Raw genomic sequence first — 9,790 nt, 5'->3', positions numbered from 1 at the left:
GTGGGGTAATGTTATGTTGGAAGGGAATATATGCTCATGAGCTGTGACTTTTTTTCTTTCTATTTTATTTCTTCCTAATTATATTACGTTCATACCAACTTTTCTTTTCATTTTAGGTCATTACACTACACACCACTTTTAGTATACAATAATCGTAAATATAGTTAAATCTACTAGAGATATCATTAGTCTTATTACTAATAGATGCGAAGTTGTCAAAAATAGCTTACAAACCTAACATACTTTTTGAAAAATCGTAAAAATAGTTTTTCTCGATCTATCTCCCATAGAGAATTAGTTAAAAATCATCTTTTTCTAACTTATCGGTCGTTTTGGGTCTTGTCAGTACATGTTGATTACACACGAGATTTGCTAATTTTTTTATGTAATCTCCCCAAATCTTATATTTTTTTTCAAATTTTCTCTATACTCGGTTATGTTTACTAAATATTATATCAAATTATTACTTACTTTTTCAAATCTTTAGCATAAATTATGTTTTCAAAATTATATGAATTTCCAAATTTGCAAATGGATTTTCCAATTATCAATAAATTGATTCAACATTTTTAAATTTTTTGAAAATGTCAAAATTTTTGAAAATTTGGATAAGATTTGGGAATATAAAATCTCAGTGTTAATCTTGATTGAGATTTCACCAAGAAAACTCAAATATATGGATATCAATGTTAATTATGCTCGAAATTTCACAAAGAAATCTCAAATATATAGAATCTCGGTGTTATTTTGCTCGAGATTAGCACCGAGATGTACATAATCTTGGTATATAATCTAGCGATATGTACCGAAAAAAACCCCCCCCACAAACAATTGATAAGTAAGAAAAAGTTGATTTTTTTAAAAACTATATATTTTGGTGGTCTAATCTCGCCCGAGATGGGACGAAGAAAAACTTTTTTACGGAGTTTTAATTAAAAGATGCTAGTTTTGTAAAGTAAAAACTTAAAGTGTTATTTTTGACAATTTCCTCCAGGAGATAGATACAGCTAATAAGAGCCTATATTAGTGTTTTCTGTCTTAACGTAGATCAGAGAGTTAGATTTAAGGTACATCTGCAAATTCTATTTTGCATTGTGTATTGTGATATATCTGTTAACACATTAAATTTAATTGTTATATTTGCAAGTATCCGTTATCTTATTTTATGTGAGGTCTATTTTAATTCTTCTTTGACTTGAAAGAATGAGAGAATCTAAAGGAAAAAAAAGACAACAAAAGCTTACTGAGCAAAGATGGAAGGGCGGAGAAGGGGGATGAGGTGAGAGTCTTAAATAGGAGAGTAATGATGGGGAAAAAAAAAGTTGAAGGTTTGTTTTTATCTTAGCTGTTTTTCCTCTTCTATTGATTCCATTTGGGCTTTTAGTACGACCACCAAAAAACAAAAAAGCCATCATCAAATCACTTTGTTAATGCTCTTTGAGAAAAATAATTTTGATTTGCCATTATGGATATTTCTTTTCTGATTATTGAAAGAGGAACCTAAATGGCTCTTTCCTTTTTCTTCTTTTCCCTATTTCTTTCTTTTTTCTAATTTTTGCTTTCTTTTCTTCTTTTTTCTTCAGTGTTTTGTGTGGTTGGCAGATTCTTTTTGTTCTTTTCAAAGGATGAAGGAATCATAGATTATATACCATTGATTTCAAAAGTTTCTTCACTAATAGAATATACTTATCCTTTCTTTTCCATATTCAACAAAAACAGATATTATACTAACTAATCCTTACACCTCTCCTTACCAAATTCAAATTTTGATTCGTCGCCTTTTTTCATTTTCACTTATTTTCTTAACCATAACTCATGAAGTCTAATCTTTGAATCATTCCGTTTGAACTGACCTAATAACAGAAAGAATAAATAATAGATAATTTCTAAAAAGTTGGTGTGTCACTTGTAAATTTAACTTTATCCGAAATTAATGAATAGAATTGTTATGAGGTGGTTTGTAAAAGTCGTCGTTCTTTGTGTGTACAAATACGTAAATTTACGTCTTTGATTGTTTTGTTCTAAGAACAAATTATTCCTAAAAAATGTAATAAAATAAATAAAACCATATTATCACTTGACTGACCTCACCGAATTATTGGAATTGCTAACTTTAAAGTTACATTCACATTTTTTTCTTTAGTTCAACGACACATTATATTGCGTTAAACTAGCAAGGGTGTTTCTAAGTTTCCGGATGTGAATTTATCAATTTCTAAAGCAAACTTTTATTTTTATAAAAGGTTTGGTTTTTTTTGTTTTTGTTTTTAAAAGTGAAATATATTCCATCCACATTTCTTTAATAATTTGTATCTTTCTATATAATGGTTGAATTCTTAGCTAAATTTCATAAACAAAACAATTTTTTGAAAGTTACTTTTTTTAGTTCTCAAAATTTATCTTGGTTTTTTAAACCATTGGTGAAAAGTAGAGAAGAAAGGAATAAATTTGGAGGTGAAAGTAGTTTCCACGCTTAATTTTCAAAAACAAAGATAAAAAACAAAATGGTTACAAAATGGAATCTAAATTATTTTGTAAAATTACATAAATGTTGTAATTTTTATACCTTAAACTTTAAAAAGTATTAACAATATTTACTGTATGGATTAGTTTAGTCCAAAAAATCCTAAGAAAATTATTGTGCTAATTCTAATTACATCCTCAAACTTTCAGTTATGTTTTTATTTTCACAATATTTGTTATTACTACAATTTTTGCAATTAGTTTTCATCTCAGATTATTTTAGATTTCTTAAGCCCTATTTAGAAACTATATGATTTTTTAATTTTTGCTATTGAAAATTAAGCTTATAAACTTCATTTCTATGTTTTGTAGTTTACATTTTAGGAGTGTTTTCAAAATCAAAACCAAATTTTAAAAAATTCAAAAAATATTTTTCAAAAACTTGTTTTTGTTTTTGAAAATTGCCTAACAATTCAAGTGTTAGGAAATATGAAAACTATAAATATAAGATTTTTTTTTTCTTTTTTTTTTTTGCAAAGGTTTTGTAATTAAAGTATAGGATGAGAGAATCGAACATCTGATCTTGAAATTAATAGTACAAATACTATGTCAATTGAGCTAAGCTCATGTTAACTATGAGTATAAGAAATCGATATATATAATATATATATATATATATATTTATTTATATTATATTAAATAGAATAGTTATCAAATTAGGAACTTATCCCTTCAAGATTCTTTTTCGTCATACAGTTCTTGATTATTACGGTTTTATGCTCCATTTCTTCTGTTTTTTAATTTATTCACTGCGAATTTGCGAATTTTTCTATACCAATTTTTGACTCACAATCATTTTTGTGTATATTTAAGTAATAAGAATACATGCGGCGTTTATTCAATGAATAAATGCACTTATATTCATACTTCATGTATATTTTTCCATTTGGTATCTTATACTTGGGATCAATGTAGTATGCACTATTTTTTCAAATAAGTATATCAAGATTTTTTAAAAAATCACATTTTTAAACAATCACAATATACTAGATATATTGTATTACTCCCAAATAGTTTTTCTAGTTTAGTACATTAAAGTTATATGTATCTTTTTTTTTTTTCCCTTTTTGTCTAAGGGATATTTACATGAGTTTTCTTTTGATATCGTAATTCATGGATTGAATTATCTAGTCGTATGCTTTCTGTCATAGAATGCATACATCTTAGATGTTGGTTGGTCAATTCAATGAACTTATACGAATTAGCAATTTTTTATCCCTCTAAATCCCATTCTGATCCACTATGGAGAAAATGTACGTTTGTTATACTCTCTTCATGACTCAGTTTAGGATTAGCTAAATTGATGGAAAGGTTGGGTATTCACAGAGGGTCTATAAACGAATCTGAAATATTTAGAGTTACAAAGGCGTGGATGGAGCACATACTGTGTTTTTCAGGATTGTGCTTCTTAGTAACTATCTGACATTGGATGTATTAGAATTAGAAATATCTTATGATGACGTTCAGGCTAAAAACCTTCTTTGGATTTGCCTAAGATTTTTGGAATTAATTTATTTTTCTCATCGATTAGGTTGCTATGGTTTTGGTGCATTTCATGGAACGGATTGTATAGTCTGGTAATGTAAGTATTTGATCTTTATGAATTAATAAAAAAGGTACAAACCGTAAATCTTGCATGAGGTGTCGAAGAGTCTGATCCTTTTGTTCATGGTGGAATAGTCCCGCATCAGATTGCAACAAGGCATAGATTAACATGCATACACCGTTTATTCAACTAGGATGATGTTTACAAATAATGTATGTCATATATACGAAGTATTTTGATGTATATATGTACACACACAGTTGACCTTTTTACATTTATTCCTACCACTTAATTTATTAAATTATTAAAAATTAAATCAGGTAAATGAAGCAATTAATCATGTAATTCAAAGGTTTCTTTACGGGAAACTATTCGTTTTAAAAAATTTAGTTAACTACTATGTTGATGCGAAAACCCGACTAGGAAAAAACACATAACTTTGTAGGGAGAATGATTCGGAGTTTAACTTTTTTCTCTTACAATTACGATGAGATAAATTTTTCCTTATCGTGCCTACACTACGATTAGATCTAATTAACTCAATGATTAAATGGCCTTGAATTTATTCTGAGTCTAAGTCCAACCTCTTTTTTTTAGCGTTTGAGATATTTCTTTAGATCCAATTCTCACTCTACAATAGATGAGATGATATTCAGAGTGGCTATTATTCTTATGCGTAAATAATAACCAAATAAGATATATTAGAAAATATAAATCATTATGAAGGTTTATACCGTTAAACCATGGTAATTAATATTTTGGGAAATTATTTCAAATGGTAAAACTATTGATAATATTTACAAGATATTGCAAAATTTTAGAACTATCAATGATAGACGTTGATAGACACTGATAGACTTCTATCAGTGTCTACCAATGTCACTGATAGACATTGATATATCAACGCCTATCATTGATAGTTCTAAAATATTGTTATATTTTGTAAATATTTTGGTTCATTTTTCTATATTTGAAAACATCCCTAATATTTTTCTCCCTACAATTTTTTAGAGCTATTTTAAAATATAGAAAATTGTTATTGTTGAAGGAGAAATTTTGGACCAATCACAAATAGCCATGTCATTTATCAAATTAATGACGAAATACCAAATCATCAAAATTTGGGACTAATTAGGCGTTGACATGTGTCCCAAATTGAAATTGAAGATAAGTTCTGATGATGCCTTGTGTTTTCATCATGACCGTTGAATCAGATAAAATTAATTTGGTCCAATTTAATATTATTATTCGGGTTCAAGTCTTTAAGCCCAAAAATAGGTTGAATATGATCCAAATGTCAAATCAGGCCTAAATCAAACTAATTGGGCCCAAGGGCCAGGCTCGTGATCAACAAGCCCAAATTCAACTAATTGGGCCCAAGAGTCAGGCTTACAAATCAACCAAGCCCAAATCCAACTAATTGGGTTCAAGACCAGGCCCATGGGTCAACCAAGCCCAAGCTCATGAAGCACACCAGAGAGCTCTATAAATAGAGTAGTTATTTCCATTTGTGGGGGCAGCAATTCTACGCTCCAAAGAGCTTAGAGGGAATTCTCTTCAATCAAAAGACTCATTGACTCCTGAAGCTGACCATACTTGAAGACTGAAGTCCTTTGAAAATACAAACATTCTTATCACAATTGAAGACCGAAGTCCTTTGAAGATACAAGCATTCTTCCAAGACTCCAAGCTCAGGAACATTCACACGCTCCACTTTTATACATCAAACATATGCATTCAGAAGATCAAGTACTAGAGATCGAACCATATCACATCAAATCAACATCAACATCAACACCAACTCAAGTTCAACTCCACGAAACAAGTTTGTCCGAAAGCCTCGTGTGAACACTAACTCTCCAAGAAAATCATCAAGCCCAAAGGTCGATCATCCAAGAAGATCAACAAGTCTAAAGGCTGATTGTCCAAGAAGATCAACAAGGCCAAAGGTCGATCATCCAAGAAGATCAACAAGCCCAAAAGTTCATCATCTAAGAAAGTCAACAAGTCCAAAGGTCGATCATCCATGAAGATCAACCAGCTTAAATATTAAAGTTGATTTTGAACGCATCAAAGACTATTATATTAGAGATTGTACTTGCTACATTGAAATCAATAAAAAATACAAAGTTCAAATTCCACAAATTAAGTTTCTCATTGAAACCTCATGTGAACAAATTGGCATGCCTAGTGGGACATCTCTACCTCTCATCTCTCTCTCTCGTCATTCAAGTCAACAAGTCGACAAATGGTATCGAAGAAAGTCGCATCTGAAGCTACTGTCGCAAATGACGCTTACCCTGGACCTGCCACCCATAGCCATTCAAAAGAGATCATGTAGGAACAAGAACAAGGTTTTGTCATCATAAAGAAAATTTCAGAACAACTAATGGAATCTCTTAAAGGCGAGATCTTCATCAGAGAAAATCCTTTTGTTTGACAACTATGCTCCTGCTTCTGATGAATTAGAGAAAGAATCACACTTTGAAGTAGTGTCTGTGATGATGGCAGACATGATGGCTGAGTTGGCCATGGCGGAGATGGAGAGAAAGATAAATATCCTAATGAAAGTTGTAGAAGAGCGAGATCATGAAATCGCTACTTTCAGAAATCAAATATAGGCTTGAGAAACTACTGAGTCAAGTCATTCTCCAACTACAAAAGCCAATGATAAAGGAATGATTGTCTTGCAGGAAGACCAGCCGCAATAATCTACCTTTGTTGCCGCCTTGTCAGATTAACAGCTACAAGATATAATAACAAACTCCATAAAGGCTCAGTATGGAGGACCATCGCAATCATCCTTGATGTACTCCAAGCTATACACCAAGAGAATTGACAACCTGAGAATGCCAGCTCGGTATCTCTCTCCAAAGTTCCAATAGTTTGATGGAAAGAGCAATCGGAAACAACATGTTGCTCACTTCATTGAAACTTGCGAATGCAGGAACTAGAGGAAACCAGCTAGTCAAATAGTTCGTCCGTACCTTGAAAGGAAACACTTTCGATTGGTATACAGATCTAGAGCTGGAAGCGGTTGACAGCTGGGAATAGTTGGAAAGAGAGTTCCTCAACCTCTTCTACAGCACGAGGCGCACCATTAGCATGATGAAGCTGACGAACACAAAACAACGGAAGGGAAAGTCGGTCATCGACTACATCAATCGATGGAGAACTCTGAGTCTGAATTGCAAAGATAGACTCACTGAATTATCTGCAGTGGAGATGTGCCCCCAAGACATGCACTAGGAACTTCTCTACATTCTACAAGGAATAAAGCCTCGTACATTTTGAGGAGTTGGTAGCACGCACTCATGATATGAAGCTGAGCATCGCCAACAGGGGAACTAAAGAAATCCTAGTCCCTAAAGAGAGAAAGGATAATGAAGAAATTAAGGGCATTGAAGAGATCATGAGTAGTGCCACAAAAGAATCTATAGTCGTTCATATGACCCTGCTGAAATTTTCCTCCAATGGAAAACAAACAAAATTTGATAGAAGACATAATGAGGGTGAGAAGTATTGTCTAACTCTTAAAGAAAGACAAGAGAAGGTTTATCCATTCCTTGACTCTGATGTGAAGAAACTCTAATGGGAGAGAACCTTGAGTGGAAGCGGATCGACCAAATTCCATTTTCATTGAATACAAAGTTTACAGTAAACAAGTAACAAGATATGCATTTAATTCTTAATTAAAACATGCTAAAGAAATGATTAAAGAGTTTCAAGAAACCTCACCTTTGAAGACCATTTTTCATGTTTTTTCCTCGAACAAATCATGAACTCCTTGAAGAACTTCTTCAAGATTAACCTCGAATAAAACCGAACACTACCATAAAAGTTACCTTGGTATTCTCAGGGTGAGAACCCAAGAATGGTGGGCTCCGACTATTTTGGTTAAGAAGGAAAACTTAATGAAGAGGAGGAAGATTGAAAACTCTAAAAAACCCAAGATAAAACACACAGAACACTTATGTATTTTACTTTCTCAATCGTCCAACCAACAGTATAAAAGAAGAAGAAAAAATTTTCTTTTTATTCTCCTTGCCATAAAATAACCACCACCCACTAATATGAGTGGAGAGGAAAGATGGGGAAATGAGTTGTTACTCCCTTCCTTATTATTAAATAATAATAATAATAATATAAACATAAATACGATAACTAACTTATCATATTATATATATATTAAATTATATGTTATATCAAATATAATATATAACCTATAGTTTTAATATTGTATCACATACAATATAAACTATAGTTTCTTTCCTCTTTTAAATATGACACTTAATATAAATCTTATTTATATTAAATTTAACAACTATGAATCCAATTCATAACAACTATATTTGAATCTCATTCAAACACTCATTTCCTCCCATTAAGCTATAATGTATCAAATACATTATGACAATTATATCACATATAATTGAAACAACTTAATTATATCATATATACTTAAATCCCTCTATTAATTTGAACAATTCAAATAAATCCAAAAACTGATTCTCAACTAAATCCTAGTGAGCTACCAAGGAGACCTCATGGACCTGTAGCTTGAAGCTCCAACGGTACATGAATAATTAATTAAACTCTTTAATTACATTATTCACCATCTGTTAATTGTCAGACACTCTACTAAAGATCGACAATTGAACTCTTCACAATATAGATATATTTCTGTGTCCAATGGATATAACCAATCAACAGTACGATGACTCTTTACAAATTGCTCGTAAGTACAGTTAGGCCAAATTACCATTTTGCCCCTGTAGTTACATCTAACTCCTTAAGTACCACTGATCTGTCTAATGAACAATAGATCATAGTCCAACTATGACTAAACCCCTCTCGAACCAGGAGAGGGTGTGGCACCACATTGCGCAAGACCAAGGGAGCAATTTATCTACTTACCCCTTCCTCGGGGAAGGAGTGAATTTCATCTTATATAGTTGTGTTCCTAGCTCCCCAATCAGACAAATCCCCAAAATGGTAGGCTTGTTGAGTCGATGATCTGGCCACTCTCACCCATAAATCAAAAGACTGCCCTCATAAGGAAGAGTTCATAACTCTCTCGGGATTTAGGTCATGTTACCTATGGTCATCCTGGTGAAATATAAGTCTCTATTATGAACGGTGTTATATAATGAGACTAAACATTTCGTGGTCCGGTCTTATACAAACTCCTTTGTATAGAATATCCCTGCTTGCATGTCTATACATGAATGAATAGGATCAGATTATTTGTAGCACTTTACAATAATTGTAACACCTACAAAGCAGGCCATACTCATAGTGTTACCAAGATAAGGTTCCCTGCCTTATCCATCTACTCAAGACCATTTAGGTTATCACTTAAACATGATCCACCCGTATGTCTCTACATACATGTTTAAGTTACAAAAATAACCTTGGATGTTAGTTTATTGGTTTGTGGTTAATGTAACTAAAATATCAAATATTTTATAGACAATGAATAAAATATCATATATTTTATTAAATACACAATGAGTTTGTTCAACAATGTTTACAAACTATAGAACCCTACGAGATTTAGGGCATCAACCCCAACATGATGTGGCAGACATGCTGAAGCAACTGCTAAAGAAGCATCTTATTCAACTGTCAAAATGCAAGCGTTCGGAACAAGCAGAAAATGTAGATGATCCTAAATACTGAAAGTATCATCAGGTTCTTAGTCATTCAGTTGAAAGGTGC

Source organism: Benincasa hispida, chromosome 6 (genome assembly GCF_027475165.1).
Source record: "Benincasa hispida cultivar pf3 chromosome 6, pf3_genome.v1.1, whole genome shotgun sequence".
Lineage (NCBI taxonomy): Eukaryota > Viridiplantae > Streptophyta > Magnoliopsida > Cucurbitales > Cucurbitaceae > Benincasa > Benincasa hispida.
The sequence above is the reverse complement of the archived record's forward strand: the minus strand, read 5'-3'. Positions refer to the sequence as shown.